The sequence below is a fragment of the Neomonachus schauinslandi genome, chromosome 8, assembly GCF_002201575.2.
Source record: "Neomonachus schauinslandi chromosome 8, ASM220157v2, whole genome shotgun sequence".
Taxonomy (NCBI): Eukaryota; Metazoa; Chordata; class Mammalia; order Carnivora; family Phocidae; genus Neomonachus; species Neomonachus schauinslandi.
Genome location: NC_058410.1, coordinates 75,153,542 through 75,174,633, shown reverse-complemented (window position 1 = coordinate 75,174,633; position 21,092 = coordinate 75,153,542).

The window sequence follows — 21,092 nt, the reverse complement described above, 5'->3', positions numbered from 1 at the left end:
ACTTTGAGAACCACTGTGATAGAGTGAAACAGATTTCACTGCTGACCTTGAACCAATTACTTAACCATATCAGTAAAACAGGGATAATAAATCCTGACATACTGGGTTATTGTGAGAATGATATAACATATGGAAAGCACCATATGCTACCTGTCATATATTCAGTACTGAACTCATCTTATTCTCTTGTCAGCTCCCCGTACTTACTTTATATCTATGACTACATTTAGAATATGGCTTATAAAAATGCTATCTTTTGTTTTATTTCTGTATTAGATAATAACTCCTTTCTGTATCTTACTCAAATTTTCTATCCTTAGGTAGGGAGTCATTGGCCCCTTTAAGAATCTGATGATGTACCAGTAAGGCCTCCCACCCCAGAAAAATGTGTGCGTGCGCATGCACGTGCACACACACACACACACACACACTTACACGCAATTTTGCATACAACTGCAAACTGGAGGACCCCTTGAAGTGGATCTGTGATTCCCCCAAGGAAGAATTTTTTAAAAGTTGATCCTTGACACATCTGCTTCAAAACCAACCTAAACATTAAAATAATGATTCCTGGGGTGCCTGGGTGGCTCAGTCTGCTGGGCATCCAACTTTTGGTTTTGGCCCAGGTTATGATCTCATGGGTCATGGGATCCAGCCCTGTGGATCCTGTTTCCCACTCAGCAGGGAGTCTGCTTGAAGATTCTCTCCCTCTGCGCCTCCCCTCACTCACATGAATGTGTGCACTTTCTCTCTCATAAATAAATAAATCTTTAAAAAAGAAGAATAATGATAAAATAATGATTCCTGGGCCCCTCCCAGAACTACAAAATCTGTATCTTTGGTGGTCAAGCCAAGAACTTCATTTTAATAGTTCTCCAGGTGTTTCCTATTCCCTTTCAAGTTGGATCTCCAGGGGAATTCATTAGTCTGGATTAAGAAATCCTACCTCATAGAAGCTACTCTCTGGCTGATACTCAATAAATCTATATTAATTTGAATAGACACATACTTTGGAAGTCAATGAAATGGCTAGAGGCTCACTGAAGTTTAAAGTGTACACAATCCCCATATTTCCCAAACCCTCACTGATCAGCACAATTACTTGAGGGTTGTGTTGTTGTTTTGTTTTAAAGCAAACATTTACTCAGGCTTTTCTTCTAGAGGTTATGATTAGGAAGGCATGGAGTGGGATCTGAATATTTAAAAGTATTTTTAAGGGTTTCTTCTAGTGATTATGATCATGAGGCCTTTTTAAATAATCACTCGGGGCTCCTTGGCAAAAAGGTTGCTTTGTTAAAAAACACAAGAGATACCTGTCTCTACAGGTTTATTTGATCTCAGACTTAGATGTTTAATAAGTCCAGATTTATTTTTGACAAACTTTTTTCCCTGTCAAATTGTTTTATTTGCATTTGTAAATCATAAGATCACTCTGTGATAGTGGCTTTCAAATTTTACTGCACTTTGGAATAACCTGGAGAGCTTTTAAATATCCTGACAAGACCCCAATTCAATTAAATCACAATCTCTAGGCATCAGTATTTATTTAAAACTCTTTGAATGATTCCAACTTGCAGCCAAGTTTGAAAACTGTTGCTCCAGAATTTATGGTCAGAGTTAAAAGAAATTAAAATGTGTTTCTTTTACTTCCTCCCATCAACCCTGGCCCTGGCCATAAAAAAAAAAAAAAAACCTCTTCCTGCTATTTTGGATATAAAACAGAAAGAGAGAAGTTGAAGATTAGGAAAAAGAGGTGGAGGGTGAAGCAGCTAGGAAAAAGTAGAGGAATCACTACTAATATCCACTCCTTTTGAGTGTCTAGTATGTGCTCACATTTTTTCTGAGCTATGTAAGATTATATTACAATGCCTCTCTGCCTGCAAATACGTCAGTGTATGTTCCTTGAAAACAAGGGCTACATACCTGTTAGAATGTCCAAAATCCAAAACACTGACAATACCAATGCTAACGAGGATGCAGAGCAACAGAAACTTCTCTCATTGCTGACGGGAATGCAAAATGGTATCACCACTTTGGAAGACAGTTTCTCACAAAACCAAACACACTCTTACCATACAATCCCACAACTGTGCTGCTTAATATTTATCCAAAGGAGGTGAAAACTTATGTCCATCTAAAGCCCTGCTCACAGATGTTTATAGTAGTTTTATTTATGATTGCCAAAACTTGAGGCAAACAAGATGTCCTTCAGTATGTGAATGGATGAACTGTGGTACATCCAGATAGTGGAATATTATTCTACACTAAAAAGAAATGAGATATCAAGCCATGAAAAGACAGAGAGGAACCTTAAATGCATATTAATAAATGAAAAAAAGTCAAACTGAAAAGGCTACCTACTGCACAATTTCAACTATATGACATTCTGGGAAAGGCAATATTATGGAGCAAGTGAAAATATCAGGGGTTGCTCAGGGTTAGTGGGGAAGAAGGGCTGAATAAGCAGAGCACAGAGAATCTTTATGGCAGTGAAACTACTTTGAATGAGACTATACTGGTTGTGAATACATGTCATTATACATCTTTCCAAACCCATAGGAAGCACAACACTAAGAGTGAACCTTAATGTAAACTCTGAACTTTGGGTGATAATGATGTCATTCTAGGTTCATCAACTGTTACAAATGTACCGCTCTGGTGAGGGGATATATGGATAATGGGGAAGGCTATGCATGTGTGTGGACCTGGGGATATGGGAAGTCACTGTAACTTCGGCTCAATTTTGCTGTGAACCTAAAACTGCTCTAAAAAAATAAAGTCTATTAAAAAGAAAAAAAATTAAGTCTCAAAAACTTATTAAGTAGGTTCCTTCCATTCTCTGCTATGCCATCCATATCTCCAGCATAATGACTGTTTTCTTAGGCTGACTTCCACCCCTCCTCAGCTCAAGATGTCTGGCTCAGTTTCAAGTATCCTGTGAGGTGTTAAACACATCTACCCTGTCTTTGGTCTCTTTTTAACAGGGAGGGGAAAAAAGTCTTCTCAGGAGCGCTCCATAGATTTCCTCTCATGTCTCACTGGCTGGGCTTTGTTGCATGCATACATTTAAACCCAATTACTTATGAAAGAAAATGAGACCACTACAATTGGCTTAGATGAAACATAAGTTACCTCCTTGGTTGGAAAAAGCCCACCATCCTTGAAGGAGTTACACCTAGGAGGAAGGTGAGCAAAAATCAAAATTCTGTTTTTGAAGGGAAATGGCTATTGATGAAATCTAAAGTGCCTGCCACCTTCAACTTTCTGCCCTCTTCAGTCTTCCTCTGGAATCAGCCTCCTTTACTTGAAGAAAAAGACACTTCAGAAACAAACTACAGCCAATAAATCAATAGATAAACATATAGAAAGATAGAGAACTTGGTGAGTCATTAATGGTACTGCTCACATAAGAAACCCTTTTCTACCCCACATTTTAAAAGACTTTCTCAATTTTATTTTCAAGGGTGTCATTATCATAAAAACCCTAAACTGCCAATTTAAACCCTAAACTATGCCATTTTAAACATTTTTAATGTTTAAAAATCAGGCCCTTTTTTAGTGGTTTGCATTTGCTTTTCTGATACAGAGAATATACTTAAGATTTATTGAGTGACATCTAGTTAATTAAATGTCTATTTCCTCCTGCCTCTTAAAGGGATCATAACACAGAAAGACAACATTGGGAGAATAATTAAAGTGCAACCAAAGAGCAGGACTAACCTTGTAACTCACTGTAATTAAAAATAAAACAAGAGCAGTATGCTGAGAGAATTGCCTGCCTTTATCAGGACACCTGTCTGTATATTTGAAACCCTATTCTGGAAGTCTCCATTTTGCTTTTCTCCATTTTTATGTGCAGATGAAATTTCATTTTCCACAGAATCGCTTTGGCAAAAATCTTTTTACATTCAGAATTCGGGAAAACTCACCTCTTATAAGACCAGAAGGTAGTGTCTACCTACCTCTATACAGGAGAAATGACCCCAAGTGTCATCAGTAAAGGAGCGATAACAAGGATCAGCCAAGAGAGAGCAACTTGCCTGACAGCTGTCGTTGGTGGGAGAGGACAATGATCCTAGGCCTTGGAACCCTTCAGACAGCTGAGAGCAAGATTGCAGGTGACAGCCTATAAATGACCTCTCCAGAATAATAAACTAATAGGAGTTGCTAACGTAACACTTTCCCATACATTAGTAAGCACATGCTTGGTGTTTCATCTTTTTTTTTTTAAGTTTTTATTTAAATTCCAGTTAGTTAACATACAGTGTCATATTAGTTTCAGTGTTTCATCTTTTTCTAAGGGAAAAAATTACCCATCTTTATATTTTATCTTTCTAAAAAGCCTATGGACCAAATATCAGAGGAAATATACCCTAAATGTGTGTCCCCAAACCTTTCTTTACCTTAGAGAAAATGGAAAAGTAGTTTTATTTTTTTTTAAAGATTTTTATTTATTTATTGAGGATGAGAGAATGATAGAGAGCATGAGAGGGGGGAGAGTCAGAGGGAGGAGCAGACTCCCTGCCGAGCAGGGAGCCCAATGTGGGACTCGATCCCAGGACTCCAGGATCATGACCTGAGCCAAAGACAGTCACCCAACCAACTGAGCCACCCAGGTGCCCGGGAAAAGTAGTTTTAAAGGGATTAAAGGGATCTCATGCTGTCATTCCCCACCAGAGGCTCTTAAACCTCTGTTCCAAAGTGGCAGTGGAGATCCACAGCTCAACACTCTATGTTTGAGTCTTGATTCCAGCATTTTCTACATATGTGGTACTAACCACATCATTTACCCTCTCTTAGAATCATTTTCCTCATCATGAAAATGATCATGGTAATTGGGCCTGTTTATTGTGGGGATTAAATGAGATAACATATGCTTAGTGCCTGCCTGGTAGAAATGGCTTCTATTATTTCCTTCCATTTAGTCAAGACTGTGACATAGCGTTACGGGCTGAATTTTGTCTCTCCAAATTCATATGTTGAACTTCCAACCTCCAATACTACCTCAGAATGTAACTGTATTTGGAGATAGGGCCTTTACAGAAGTAATTATGGGGGCGCCTGGGTGGCTCAGTCAGTTAAATGTCCAACGCTTGATTTTGGCTCAGGTCATGATCTCAGGGTTGTGAGATCGAGCCCTGAGTCAGACTCTGCGCTGGGCGTGGAGCCTGCTTAAGAGTCTCTCTCTCCCTCTCCCTCTGCCCCTCCCTGCCTCTCTCTCTTTCTCTCCCTCTCTAAAAAAAATTTAAAAATAAAAAATAAAGAAGTAATTATGGTCAAATCAGATCATATGAGTAGATCCGAATCCATGTCTGGTGCTCTTACATGAAAAGACAGAGACACCAGGGATGCATACACACAGATTCAAGGTCATGGGGGGACAGGGAAAAGGCAGCCATCTATAAGTCAAGGAGAGAGGCCTCAGGAGAAACCAACCCTGCCAACACCTTCATCTTAGACTTCCAGTCTCTAGAATTGTGAGAAAATAAATTTCTTTTGTTTAAGCCACTCAGTCTGTGGTATTTTTATTAAGGCAGCTGTATCAAACCAATATACATAGTGTAGAAAGAAGTCTCAGATGCCATCTCTCATTACCAAAAGACAGTCACTTGAATTTTTTCTTTATATTAACATCCTAAATAATGAAAAGAAACCTCCACAAGTCATTGACATTTGTGTCATTGTTTTGTTTTGTTTTGTTTTGTAAGTGAAATGGGTTTAGCACTGGCCTGGAAATAAGGAGATGGCTCTAATCTGATCCTTTTAACAAGGCCCCATGGTTTCTGAACTGGCACTTAATTTCTCTGGACTACAATTTTCTGAGAAAATTTGAGATAACCCAGATCATAAGACTTTTAAAAAATATCTCTTTCACTGATAAAATGATGGTTTACAGATATCTTTAGCAGAAAACAAAGTTCAACTCATTGAGACACCCTGCGCTCAAATACTTTTTGTTTCTGACCACAACTATGTTTAAACTTCTTCACTTCTTTAAATTCTGTGTATTCTTCAAAGCAAATGTCTTACTCACTACCTCTGTGAAGCTTTCCCCAATCTTCCCAAGTCAGGGCTCTGTGTTCTTCCTTTGAATTCCCATAGCACATTGCTTTTTATTTCTCCAGCATTATCGTGTACCGCTTAGCATCATAGTTTCTTTTGTCCTTGTCTTGACTCTCTCACACTCCCCATAGCAGAGAGCTAATCTCCTCATGAACTGCTTCTACTTTATGTGTGATTATTAGTTCTTGGGAGCAGGAAGTGGTTTTACTCATGCTATCTCTTACAGCCCACAGCATAGCACCCTCCACATAGTGGACACATGTTCAGAAATGGTCAGATCAAACTGGAAGAAATTAAAATGAAATAGAGTTTTCTTTAATGAAAATATTTCCTATGATTAGGATTCATTGTATTGTTAATATAAGTTTCCATGTCATTAAAACTTTATCTTTACCTTAAAGCTGAAACTATAATAGTATAACATACATTGGGATTAGGAGCTATAATATCTGAATAGATAAAATATTAATAGAACATTTAAAAGAATCATTTTCTTTCAGAATTTCCAAGAAAATATTTTTTAAATCTGACATTTGTCCTGTTTGGTAGCTCCAATTAAAATAATGGTTGTGCAAATATTTTATAAAAGATAAATTATTACACAATCATCATATTTTGAAAGTATTTAGTATGGATATGATATAGAACATCATTTTCTTGACTTGGAACCATAAAGCAGAGAGATTTCACTACTGAGGATAAAGAGATAAAATCTATTTTTGTACTTACCCAATTTGACAGATTCATGGCACATCAATAAGGAATATTCTATAACCTTTTTTTTTTTTAACAAAAATGAACCATACCTTGTAAAAGATTTAATTTTTAATATCTGGAAAGGGCACATCAGTATTTTTATTTTTGTAATATTTTTGTGATGATGAGTGTACAATCAGTAATAGACACAATCATTCATTGTGAGAATTGCACTAACTCAAACAATTGCACCAGATTCATCTGGTCGATTGGTTCTTGGTTATCCATACTAATGTAACCAGTCACAGGTGTTTATTCCATTAAACCCTCCATATTAAAGAATGGGATAGGTTTGAATAGTGTATCAAATGTTTCAAGAATGTACCACAAACAAAATCTTTCTAAATCTCCCTACATGATCTCCTAGCTTCTCCCTTTAATCCACTTCATATACTTATATCTGATTTACTTAATAAGCCCAGGCAGAGTTTCCTTCTCTAAGCCTCTCTGTAGCGATGTTAGGGTTTCTAAGTACCCTTTCCCCCTTAAATAATGTGAGATGACAAGAACATCTATAGACAGTTAGATGTGTCCCCAGCAGAAATGAGTGTTGTTGACCTAAGAGGGATGGGGACACAGAGAGAACTAGAGATACCTATAAGACCTCTCTTGAAATTTAACATTGCCATTTAAACTTCCCAATATGGATCACCAAGCTAGGAATAGCTGGATATTGATTTGGATGTCAATTTTAGTTTTTAATATCTGGAGAGGGCACATCAGTATTTTTATTTTTGTAGTATTTTTGTGCTTCCCAAGGTGATGAGTAAATCAGTATTTTTATTTTTGTAATATTTTTGTGCTTCCCAAGGTGATGAGTGTACAATCAGTAATAGACATTACTATAATTACCGAACATTTCGGTAATTATAGTAATAGGCCATGAGCTACAGCTTTAATGAAAGTTTTGTAGAATTATCTCCTACTGTCATAGTCCCAACTCATACTCCATGTTGTACCAAAACTTCATATTGATTGTGAACTGCAGAGGTCTTCTTTGGTCTTTTTCAATGGTTTCCTTGTGTTTGTTGGTATTAGTCCTCCATCTCTCTGCAATAAAAGTAGCTTCACATTCCATCTCTGGTACAATTACAGCACCCAGAACAAGGCTCTCACTGGAGAACATGATCAATTCTTCCAAAAGCACTGCAGGTTTTCCCAGAAGTACAGTCATTATTTTACTTGCCTCCATCTAATGATATGGGAAATTTTTATAACATGTTTGCATTAGCATTTTTTCAAGAAAACTAGAAATTTATTTTACTCCAGAAATAGATTAAGCTGTTTCTGCATTCAAACAACTCCTAATTTTATAGCTCAGTATACCCCAAACTTATGTTATCTCATTTTATAATTTAATTCCCTAAATATCACTCACCTTGGTTTTTACTCCCAAATGGTAAAATTTCATTTGTACAACTTTATAAAATATCCTTTTATAAGAAATCTTTTTTTTTTTTTGCAACCAAGTAGTGAGTATACTAAAGCTTCCCAAGGGGTTTCTGTTGTATACAAAAAACAAAGTTTCTACCTCTAATATGTTGAATGACTAAACTCTGTATTTACCTGTTCAATCACTTGCCTTCATAAATCCTCTAGACGGGATACCCCCTAATTACCATTCATAGTATCCATAGTATTCTACGTATGCTCAGATATATTATCTGCTAATGCATACTTATCTATTTCAATGGATTAAGAAAACATGCTGAGAAATTTATTTTGCAGTGTAGCCAAATGTGCTTTACTGCCTACATAGTTATTTAGAAAGAACGAAAAGTAACATGGTTTTCCTACCTGAGTTTGGGCCCCAAGATCTCTCATGAACCCATGATATGTAGAGACTATGGAGATAAGAAAATCTTATACTGGGATTGCACAAATGAGTAAATGGATGATGGGTGGTAGGATCTAGGTTTCTCACTACTGAGACATTACAAATCAGGGTAGAAGCAGAATGAGCCATGTGGTGCTGAGTTAGAGTCAGAAACATCAGTATGAACTTATGTTTAGCTTAAAATAGATACAGATAGATACAGAAATAATTTTACACATGTCCTAGCTCTGCCCACTGAGAGGGCCTAGAAACAATGACATCCCAGGAGCAATGAGCACATCCAATGCCCAGATCTTGGTTTCTAATACCATTCTTTAATAAAAGAAACCAGGGCTCCTTGGAGAAATGACTGATTCTAGGACTTGGACAGGGAATATAAAAGATGAGCCGAGAGAATCTCGCAATGCCAGAAAGTAAGGAAGTGCTCAATAAACAAAATGATGGGGGCATATCAAAGGGACACATGAGCCAAACTGAAAGTGTTCTCAAAGGCCAAAGCTGAAATAATCTGAGCAACAAAATAAATAAGGTAGTAGTGAATTATAACCCCAGTATAAAATGCATATTTGTGAGCCTTTACTTATACAAATAAATTACTGAATAAATGGAGAGAAGTGACAAATCTTCAATGCAGAATTCCAAATAAATTTATGTAGATTCTACCCCCTCAAGGAAATAAGATTTTAAATCCTCACACCTTGAGTGTGGACTGTACCTACTGACATGCTTTCAAATAAAGAAGCAGAGTGAGGGAGGGCAGTAAATTTACAGTAGAGAAAGCTGGCAAACACTAGGTGAACCCAGTGATCAAGCTTAACATCATCATTAACAAGTAATGTTGATAGCCTGTGCCCTTGATGTGATATAATGTAATAAGAAGAGCACTTGACCTCTCTGTTATTATTTCTAAAATCTCACAACCCCAGGCTGATTAGGAGAAAACATCAGAAAACTCTAAACTGAGGGACTTCTATAAAATATCCAACCAGTACTCCTCAAAATTATCCAAGTCATGAAAAACAAAGAAAATCCAAGAAACTGTCACAGCCAAGAACAGCCTAAAGAGACATGATAAATAAATGTAATGTGTTTTTTGTGGTAATGGGATCCTGGAACAGAAAAAAAAGAACATCAAGGAAAAGCTAGTTAAATCCAAATAAAATGTAGACTTCAGTTCATTGTAATGCACCAATGTTGGTTCCTTAGTTATGACAAATGTTTTACAGTAATGTAAAATGTTAATAATAGGGGAAACTTGGTGAGGAGTACTCTCAGTACTATCTTTGTAACTTTCCTGTAAATCAAAAACTATTCTAAAAGAAAAGCTTACTTTTTTTAAAAAAAATGTGAAGGCAAGTTTCCATTGGTTTCCTAAAATAAGGAGCTCTGAATTAAAGTTGTTTTGTTCTAGGACAACCAATGCAATAGACCTTCTAATCATGAAAACATAACGCAAGTGCACATCTTTTGTTCTTCAAGAAGACCCATCTGCAGTGAATTGACCCAAATAGCAGGTATTTTAGAGGGAAAAACTGAGCAGTCTGTTTGGTTAGGTAAACTGGCTGTATAGTAAGTTTGGCAGATTTATGAGTATGCAGACTTTGTTTTTCACTTTAGAAAGAACATGCCTGAGTGGCTTAAATCATTGGGTGTTCTTGAGTGGTGATGAGAAGTGGAGCTGGAAAAGACCTTGGGATGGACATGCAAGCAAATATTCACAGATCCCCTGCCAGATATTATGCCATGATAGACTGGACTAGTGCACGGTGTGGTCACAGTTTAGGAAATCTGCACCTACTTTTACAATACTTAATTTATTCCTATCTGCATAATCGGGAAGAAGCACCCCTCCTGTGTTTTCACTCTCCAAAGCCAAGCAAAATTTACCCTATCTTTATGTATGGGCGCTGAAAACTTAAAAAAAAAAAAAAAAACCATGTTGATCAAAGCTAAATTTATTAGGTGGCCTTTTGGGGAATAGACAGTCAACAGTCTGATTATTCTGAAGGAAACAGTTTTGACTAATGTGGCCTTTGATAATAATGTAGCCTCTAAATTCTAAATCATGAGTTACAAATTCAAATGTCTACTAGGTTCAAGTAGGTCTCATAAAAGCAGAAATCAAGTTTAGAGAGACCCTAAAAGAGGTAGCCACTACTTATCACCAGTTGACTATTACCTTATAGAAATACAGACCTGGTGTTAATGAAAACTTTTAAGACAAAGCAGAAAAGCCTTATTTTTGTGCAAAGGGTCTCAAATTTGAAGTACTAGTAACCAATTAAAAAGATTTAATTGGGCCAAATTAAATGCAGTTGAAGAATGAATTTGGCCTGCAGGCCATCAATTTGTCACTTCTGGCAACTACAATTATTATAACTCCAGGTTTTGTCATTATTGAACTTTTTCCAAGACATTCAGATATATGTTAAAGTAAATACATATGTCTCCAGCCTAATGAAAGAAGCTTATAAAAGAGTGTTATAGGTTGATGACATAGAAGGGAAATAGGGATAGTCATTTCAAGAAAACAGAGCAGGGATGGGGGCAAATTCTTGACTTTAAAAGTTAGTAAATTCTAAAAGATGTTATCAATAAAGAAATTCTAGAATCTATTTCACTGACAATTTTATTTCATTTAACAATTCTAGTAACAGGTTAGACTGTTTAGACCATCAAGCCCACCTGAGGGCATGGCTAAGTCACACTGAAGGTCAGATGCAGATAGAGGGAGAACTGGAAGCCTAGTGACAAGTTGAAGGGCAATGAGCAAGTTCACAGGTAAGTTCAAGGAAAGCCCAAAAGTAATCTACGGAGGGATGGATCTGATAGAGATGAATTGTGGCAGCAACTTCGAGAGGCAGTGGCCATCTCAGGCAAGAATTAAACTTGATTATCATTACACAAAACAATAGCCTGACATAAGTTAATTTCCAATGTGCCTGCTCTAGCTCAAGTCCTCTCCATCAGTTTCTCTGCAAAGTGCCTTTCAGTCTATCTCTCTGCCTTCTACTCTCCCGCCCCCCCTGCGCTGCTTCTCCAGTAGTCCTTCCAGCGCCGGACCAATGGCAGGGTGGTGGGAATGATCCCCCTGAGTGTAGGCATAAGACGGTTGAGAGTTTGAAACAATAATAAAACTGACAAGAACTCCGTGTGTTTTCAAATATGAGTCAGTGAGTCTAACCAATGTCAATGACAAACTATTCCTCCCACCAAAAAAAATCTTTTCTCACTCTAAGTTCCAAACAATTGGTGTGATGACTACTTTCTAATATTAGATATATGAGCTTCAAATTAGCACATTTTTAGTTTCATATCCTTTAATAAAACAACTTTTACATGGAAATCAATTCAGAGAATTCCCAATTACACAGTTGGCACCCTGTGTTTATCTAATGAGTAAGTCTGTCATGATTCAGTACTTTCAAGCTCACTTTAGGAGCAGTTTCTCTCTCCAACCCCTATGCTACCACACATTCTTGAATACAGGCAGTCCTTGCTTCGCAAGGCATTGTGGGACTAAAAATGACTACACATGCAGAAATCTTCATAATCACTGCAAAACAATTGTCATAATCAATGGAAAATGAAGGATTCCTTTGTGACTTAAACTTTTTGGTTGAAACATTAAAAAAAACTCATTATTATAAATGAATAGGGAAATGAGAAAGTATTTAAGTTTGCATTTATTTAGTACACTGTAATTCAAAACATGAGAAACATTGTGAATTAAAGGCGTTTTCTTTCTTTGTAAAAAAAACCAAGAGTAGTTTGAATGGTGCTTGCCTTCTTCTTGTTCTAGAACTTATCATATGGGAGAAGCATTTGTTCTATGCCTTGACAAATTGTCATACTCCCTTCTAAGTTTGGATAAGTTGGCTTTTCTAATGTCATGAAATATCTGTAAGAGTTTCTTTAATGTGAAGTTTTTGCTGGCATCACTTCCTCAGGGACATCTTTATATTTTTCATTACAGCCACTTGCCTCATTAATGTCAGTAAATTTACCTTCACAGAGTTTCTCTGGCTGCATATTTAGAGTCTCAAATGAGACAGTCTCAACATTCGCATGGTCAGCTACTTCTTCCATAACTCTGTGCAACTTAGATTTGAGTTTCACTTTTAGTATTATCACTTTTGTTTCTTTGTTGCACTTTCATCTTTGATGGTCAATTTCCTCTTTTGGTTATCCATTTTTGTAAAATGACATGTGGATTTTCACTGGGCAACAAGGATGTAACACAACTATACACTTTACTGTCTGTGCATAAATGACCAACAGATGCACAGTGACCAATCACCAAAGGTTTTTAAGGAAGTGTCATAATTGGTTACTGACCCTACTGCACATCTGTTATTTACACAGTGACTTATGGACCGAAGATCTACCAGTGTAAGTACTTTGTAATTGTACTTTGTGCAATTATTCACAGTTAATAAACTAAACTAGTAACTAAAACTTGAACCTTGATGTTGAGGGACTGGTGTTATTTAACTATTTTGTTAAATAGTTATTTAACTGTGATTCTCCAAGCCTTTCCCTCCCTTTTGTTATTTAACTAAATTGAAATTTGTGGCCATCAGAACCACGCAAAGCATGGACTGTCTGTAGTAGATTCACAATGATAGTACAGTGATTATAAAGATGAATAAATAGAACTTGTGTTACTTCAGTTTTGTCATTCTGTGATCAATTGATGTTTTGTGTTTAACATTTCAAACAATGAAAAGGGTGCAAAAAACAGGTGTTGTTTAGTACATGTAAATTTTAGTTCATACTCAAAATATCTTATTAGATTTGGATCTTCAAAACTGGAATTTACTCTTTTTAGATACTTAATTTTTAAAAAACAAAGTACCAAAACATATTCACATTGTTATTACTGAAAACAGCTTTGTCATATACAGAAGGAATGTGTTTTTAAAAAAAAATGATGCACTCTGTGTTCAAATATGCCAGGTACACAATTGGATCTTTCTAAAAGGCAGATCTGATCTTGTAAAGACCCTGATCAAAAATTTTCACTATCTCTTTATCACCTATATCAGTACTTCTTAACCACTATCATCTGTGAAAGTTTTAAAAAACACAGACTCCCGGACTGTATACACATAGATTGCAAAGCAGATCTAGGTTAGGGCTTGGGAAGCTGTACTCTTAAAGCCTGTTGGTGATTCACCCAGGTGCTGATCCACTGACCCACATGTTAGGTTAAGTTCTTTTGCATGGAAAGTAAGAGTCCTTAAAATCTGGAGCTTACTTCTCCAGACTCATCTCCCACTACTGATTTTTTCCCCATATTTTACAACTTATAACTGCTTATAGCTCCTGAATTAGCTATGTATCTTTGTACATTCTCTTCCAACTCCCATGAATTGTTCTAGTCTCCCAATTCCATGCCTGGGTCCACTTGGAAAACTTCATTTCTGTTTAAGAGTTAACTCAAAGCTCAGGTATTTCAGGCACCACACCTTCTGTATACCTCCACCGTAGCAATTACCTCACACATTGCAGTAATTGAATAGTTCTATGACAAACTTCTTGAAATAGAACATGTCTTTTTACATCTATGTATCTCCAGCATTCAGCCCATTACCCAGTTCTTTCATACCCAGCTGTATCTAGCAGGAATACTTTCCACTTCAAGTAACAGAAAGATGGAAGAGACTTAAAAAGATTAGAGATCTGTAATTCTTACATGATAAATCTTAAGGGAAGTGAAGATTGGTGGCGATTCATCAGCTCAGCAACTTAAAGTTTGGCTTCTCTGTGATTCTTCAAGCCTTTCTCTCATACTTGTGTCCTCATGGATGCAAGGTGGTGATCACACCTCAACACATTACAGCCACAGGAAGGAGGAGCAAGAGAATTGTGCCAGTTGTCTATGTACTCTTTAATCGGGAAAGGAAAATTTTCCAGAAATCCCTCCGCAAACTTCCAGTGAGGACTCATTTGCTGGAACTAGGTCACATGACCACCCCAGCTACAAAGGAGGCTGAGAAAGCAGATAGGATTGGTGTGCAACAGGATTAGTGTGATTAATTTATAACTTTAGACTAATTATGACCCATGGCTTCAGACGGTACATCATGGTCTGAATAAAATTACAGTTCTGTTAACAAAGAAGAGAAATAAATGGATATTGGGCATACACTATCAGTATCTGCCACAGTAGGCATCCTATGATAGTTATAAGTATAAATGAGAGAATAAATAAACGTATGCAAGAATAAATGATTAACCTTCAAGATAAAGATAGGCAGATAATCCTGATAATTGATTAGGGTGGACAAGCCAAGGGTACATACCAATGCAGAATGATAGAATTAACAGAAAACTCAACTCCTACAATTTTATGCAAAGACAAAACAAAGGACTTAATTTGTGTGTCTCTATGTAGCTTTCCTCATTGACAGAGCATTAGACAGCTCCAGGCTTACAACCTTGCAGCTTCAAGTTTGGGGGGCGGGGGGCAGAGGGGGAGCAGAAAGCACCACAGAAGCCAGAGAAGGAAGGAATAAGTTCATGGTCAGGCTGGTGTTGTATGGCCACCCTGGCCCACCAGTTCCATCCAATCATTCATGGACTGAGTCAGGGAGGCTGAAGAAAATCAGGAGCTATTACCAGCAGAAGGAAGGACAGATGATCAGCAGGCAATAATAATAGATGCCATCTCAAATGGATCCCAAAAATAAGGACTGGGCATTCTCAGAAGTGAGAACGAGAGGTTAGCAAGGCAGATATATGGGACCAGACAGGTCTCTGAGAGCCAACATGATTTCACAGTCACCACCCTCCAAGTATCACCTCCACACCATTTATTAAAGGAACTTGGCAACTCATCTCAGTTTCTTTCCCTAGGTGATTAGATTTACAACCTAGCAGTGAGAGTACAGGTTAATTCAATGTTTCTCAAACTTTCCCATCAAAATAGCCCCAACAACCATGGAGAGTGAGCACTATGGAATTTGGGGTGGGTGGTAGAATAGGAGGCTAGCAGTATATTTTGAGGAAGTCAAGTCTGCTGCAAAACTAAAATGTATTTGAAGTCTGTGCTTTTTCTTAAAAATGTCTATTAACTTTGAATTTTATTCCATAGAATATCCATATAATTTTTTAAATGTTTTCAATTACTAGCCACATAAAATTTCCTCAAGTTTTTTTTTTCCAAGTAAAATCAACACTTCTAAATGATATACCATTTTATTCACTTTTGTACACAGCCACTTCCCCCAGGACTATATTTACTCCAGTCCAAAAACAAGGGATTAAGTAAGCCCCACATATTATTTCCAACTCTATTATTCTCAGGTAGCTGCTTCTGGCAATGACATCATCTATTAAAACTCATTAGCAATAAATTTGAATGATAACTGCCATCTATTTAGTAACTACTACATTCAAAGCAGTTTTATATATTTGCTCACTTAATCCTCTAAATAATTCTGAAAAGCAAATATTATCATCCCCAAACACATGAGGAAAGTAAAAGTCACAGAAGGTCACTAATTCCCCTCAAAGTTAAACAGCCACACACCAGGTCTGAAACGCAGAAGTCTCTGGCTCTAAAACCCATGTCTCTTCCAACATGTCTCCTTTCTTCTGCTTTCATATTGCTTCTTTATGCTCCAACAATGTCAATCTCAACTATGAAACAATCCACAAATTCAAGCCAAAACAAAATAACTCATGTCATTATCCTACACAGGCTGAGGTCTCTAGTACCAAGGCAGCATGAAGAAAGAAAAGCAGGAAACCTGGGATCAGGAGGCTAAGTTCTCTTGTCAACTCCACCTGGAGCAAAGTGTGGGGTTTGGAAAAGTCTCCTCACCTGTCTGGACCTGAGCATCTTCACCTATGAAATGAGAGTGGGACTCGATCATTTTTGCAGTCTTTTCCAATTCCAGCAAGCTATCATTTTAACATCAATTCCTCAGGACTCGGTTGCTTAAGTGTAGACTATGTCTTATATGGCTATTGAATTAACATGCCCTCTAAAAGAGACCAGAGAGATCCAATTGTAGACACACGCTCAAAGGCAGTATCAGGTGAATGTTAACTCCAAACTCAACTTCTGAGAAAGTAATGATAATGATGGTAATTGCTACTTATTTTTTACCAATCATGTCCCATTGACTATTCTTCTATAAGTACTATCTCATTTAACCTCCACAACAACCCCATGAGGTAAGCCTCATTATTATTCCCATTTTATAAATGAAGAAACTAATGCACAGAAAGCTTAAGTAATTGCCCAAGATCAAATATATAATCTATGGCAAGTCTACAAACAAACAGTCAGACTCCATAGTCTGACTCCAGATTATCATGAAAGACTACCTCCCTCCTCACCAGGATGTTCTCACTGAGAAATCTGTACTTGAAAAGCTTCTTGAAGAAGAAAGTAAAATCTCATCACTAATGCTGTGCCATGGATTAAACTTAAAATTCAGAGTGTTTTACCATGCCAGCAGAGGCCTATCAGAGTTATGACACTGTCTGTTTTGTCCAGTTGGCTTTGTTAACCTTGGAGTCTGTGGAGGTTACAACGGTCAGTGGGGAGGGAAAGACTGCCCCAGTGGGAAGGAGTCTGGTTGGGACCAGGAGACAAATACCTTATACAGAAGGATTCACTGCATTACAACAATTTAAAAGTTGATGGAAAGACAAAATTACCATTACGATTTATCAACACATTAGACATGCATAATCATTAGCTCTCAAGCTGAAATAGAAAACACTAAACGCGGGCGCCTGGGTGGCTCAGTTGGTTAAGCGACTGCCTTCGGCTCAGGTCATGATCCTGGAGTCCCGGGATCGAGTCCCGCATCAGGCTCCCTGCTCAGCGGGGAGTCTGCTTCTCCCTCCGACCCTCCCCCCTCTCATGTACTCGCTCTCTCTCATTCTCTCTCTCTCAAATAAATAAATAAAATCTTTAAAAAAAAAAAAAAGAAAAGAAAACACTAAACTTACTTAACATTCTTCCTCTAGTGCTTCCCAAACTCAGTTGAACACATAATCATTTTTTTTTTCATGGAGCCTCCTTTGGGACCATTGTTCCATGGAACACATTTGGAAAATTCTGCTCAATGGAATACAGTAAGTTTTGGCCAGTGGACCACAAAAAAGGAACGAGTGCAATAAAGAGTCCTCAGGTCCTCATACTATCCATCCAGAGGGCCCTGCTGCCCCAGACAGTTGGAGCACATGAGAGAAGGCAGTTCCTCACTCTTCATCACTCCCACCAGGGGCAGAACAGAAATGCCTCCATCAAGATAGAAAAGTACTCACTACTTTTAATTGAGCATTTATTACGGATAAGACACTATGAAAAGCACTTCACATACTTTAAATAAAAGTTTGAGCATCTCTATCATTTATAAATGTATGAAAGATAACTTTTGGAAACAGAACACTTGCTGGTAACCAATACAGCTCCAAGAAGACTTTTCTTAAGTAGAATTTGTTGATTAAAATTCGCAGGGAGGCAGTGAGGGATTGATATGAGGTAATGTCCTTAACATGTTCTGCTTCATAGAACTGTTGCAAACATCCTGCCCAGGAGAGGAACGTCCTATCATCAATTTTTATCTTTCTTTTTTTTTAGTAATTTCAGACCTCAAACATAGAACCCATTTTTTTTGCCCCTGAATTCTCTAAGAACCTCTATCAAGAAGGAAATTTTGATTAGATAAGTGAACCTCAGATATTTATAGTCCTTGGAAGAAACAGTTACCAAAAAAAGAGGGAAAATGAAAGATGGTTGCTTTAAGAAATGAACAAAGAAGGAAGATAGGTTCCTAGCCACAAGACGCACACTGAAAGAAATAGCTGGCTTCAGAATGTTAATGCCATCACTGCAAATTAGTTTTAATATAAGTAATTAATCAATTTTTGTCATTTCTTGCAATACATTTTGAACATTCTGTGTGAGGTCCGTCCTTCACTGTACTACTTCAAGTTTAAAAGCCTGAGGCTTTTAGAACTTGCCTTTTGACATTGGCAAGGCCCTTTTTGTAGACTAATTAACATGCCAAGAATTTCAAGCCAACAAAAGATACAATGGTACCCTTTTCCAGTTTTCAAGAACTTTTCTAGGCCCACTTCAAGCACCTTTTACACTTTGGCCCTCTCTGCTCGGATACCATCCAGCTCACTGGAGGGACTGGCTTTAAATTTCACCTTGCGTGCCATCCCTCCCGGGACCTGTGATGAGGGGAAATAATGACATCACATTATGAAAGTTTCCTTTGGTAACCTCTCCTTCTAGAGCCTTTTTGTGGGATTAGCAGAAAAATAGAAACCCACACTCACTGAGATTAAATTTAAGTCTCTAAGCAAAAGGGTCACATTGGATCAGAGGAAATGTGACAGATTTCAACATGGACTCCTTTGGCACTCAGTCCCCAAGAAATGCATACACTGCCAGTCACATTGTCCACATAAGTATTTGAAGGATCTGGAATGATGGGTGCTGGCTTTAAATTATTATTGCTACTGAACTGCTGCCTTTTCTATTAAAGCTTAAATTATCGATATACTAATATAAAAGAACCCATCCTCACAAGCTGTAGCTTTTGTTGGAAGGGATGTTTACAAACAACAGGATTTCCTGTTTCTTGAACCTGACTTAGCTGCTAGGGAAGATTCTCACCCAGGCAGAGAAATTTTATATTTAATTTATTAGTATTTCCATTATATATGTAAATGTATCCATTATGGAATATAAAGAGAAACAGAAAGGAGTAAAAATATCATCACATGTAATATACAAGTATTAACATTTTCAAGTAATACTGATATGATTCCAAGTAGTTTCTTTTGATCTTTTTTCCCCTATAACTTGCATTTTATTATCATGCTTCCGTGGAGAAGCACAGTTGAAACTATAAGTGAATTTTAACCAAATACATTTACCAACTATGCTAGGCTGAAGATGATCTCTCAGCCATCCTCGGAGAGCTAACGCAGAGGAGAACCCCCATGTCTCCCCACCAACGAGGAAGCAGGACTTAGAGCTGCACACTTTTGATCTTCCTCACAGTGAAGCAGGTCAGACAGAAGAGGTGAGGATTATTAATCAGAGAAAAATGAAGCTAAACCACCAGCTCACTCTCTGTTTCTCTAACGTTACCCAGCCCCCCTTCTTTGCCCAGACACACTCTCCCTTTCCTCACACTCTCCCTTTCCTCACACTCTCCCTTTCCTCACTAGGGCTACCTTCTCAGTTGAGCTCTCCTCAGCTCCCCTGAAGGCATTCCCATGGCTTCAAAGCCAGCTACTAAATTAGCCAACCTTCTGTCCTTGTGGGTTGCCCAGGAGAATCTCCCAAGGCCATTTGTGGCAGATGGGAAGCTCTGGGATTTCTCTATACAAATGAATTCTAAAATCTTCCCTTCCTTCATGGCAATCTTATGGAGTTTTTTCTTGTCACAAAAAGGAAAATGTAAAGCTTTCTGCTGTCACTGGGATACTCCAAGGGTGACAGCCTTTCCTGCACTTCTCAAAAACTAGACTCTGCACCAAAAATAAAATTTCAGTCAAAATATGGGTTTTAACATGAAATGGGTGGAAATCCTTCAAAAGGGTCACTTAAAAATGAACTGTGTGAACATGAACAAGCCAGCATTCAGTATCTGAAAGGAAAAACCTAAATGCTGAATAAATATGAGAAAATAGGTACAACCTCATGAATAATCAAAGGTATGCCAAACAAAGCACAAATGTTTTTGCTTATCTAACTAGAAAGGATTTTTTTAATTGTATATGCAGTGTCAGTGTTGGCTAGCATGTGGAAAAACCTGCTGCTCATATATACACTACCGGTGGGAGGAGATGGATAAAAAGCAATTTCCCAAATACAATATGGAAATTTGTATTGAGAGCAAAAACCACATAATCTCTGACCCACCAATTCTACTTGGGACCCAAAGGATGTAATTAGTAGTATTCATAAAGATTTATATTTTCACAGTTGGTAATAAAAACTGGAAAAGTATTCAATAATAAAATAGTGATAAACTATGCCTTAGTGACTCAGCAGAATGCTCTGCAGCCATGAATAAGAAGCTGGAGGAAGAGGTTTGCAAACATGGAAAAAAGATAATTATAAAACAACACATAAGGGCGCCTGGGTGGCTCAGTTGGTTAAGCAGCTGCCTTCGGCTCAGGTCATAATCCTGGAGTCCCAGGATCGAGTCCCGCATCGGGCTCCCTGCTCAGCAGGGAGTCTGCTTCTCCCTCTGACAGACCTCCCCCCTCTCATGCTCTCTCTCTCTCTCTCATTCTCTCTCTCAAATAAATAAATAAAATCTTTAAAAAAAAACCCACATAAGACAGAATCCTATTTTTGTGGAAAAATACAGTTGTGGGAACACAGGCATCTAGAAAAGGGTCTGGAGAGTAGTGGTTATCAACAGTGGTTATCTTGAAGTTC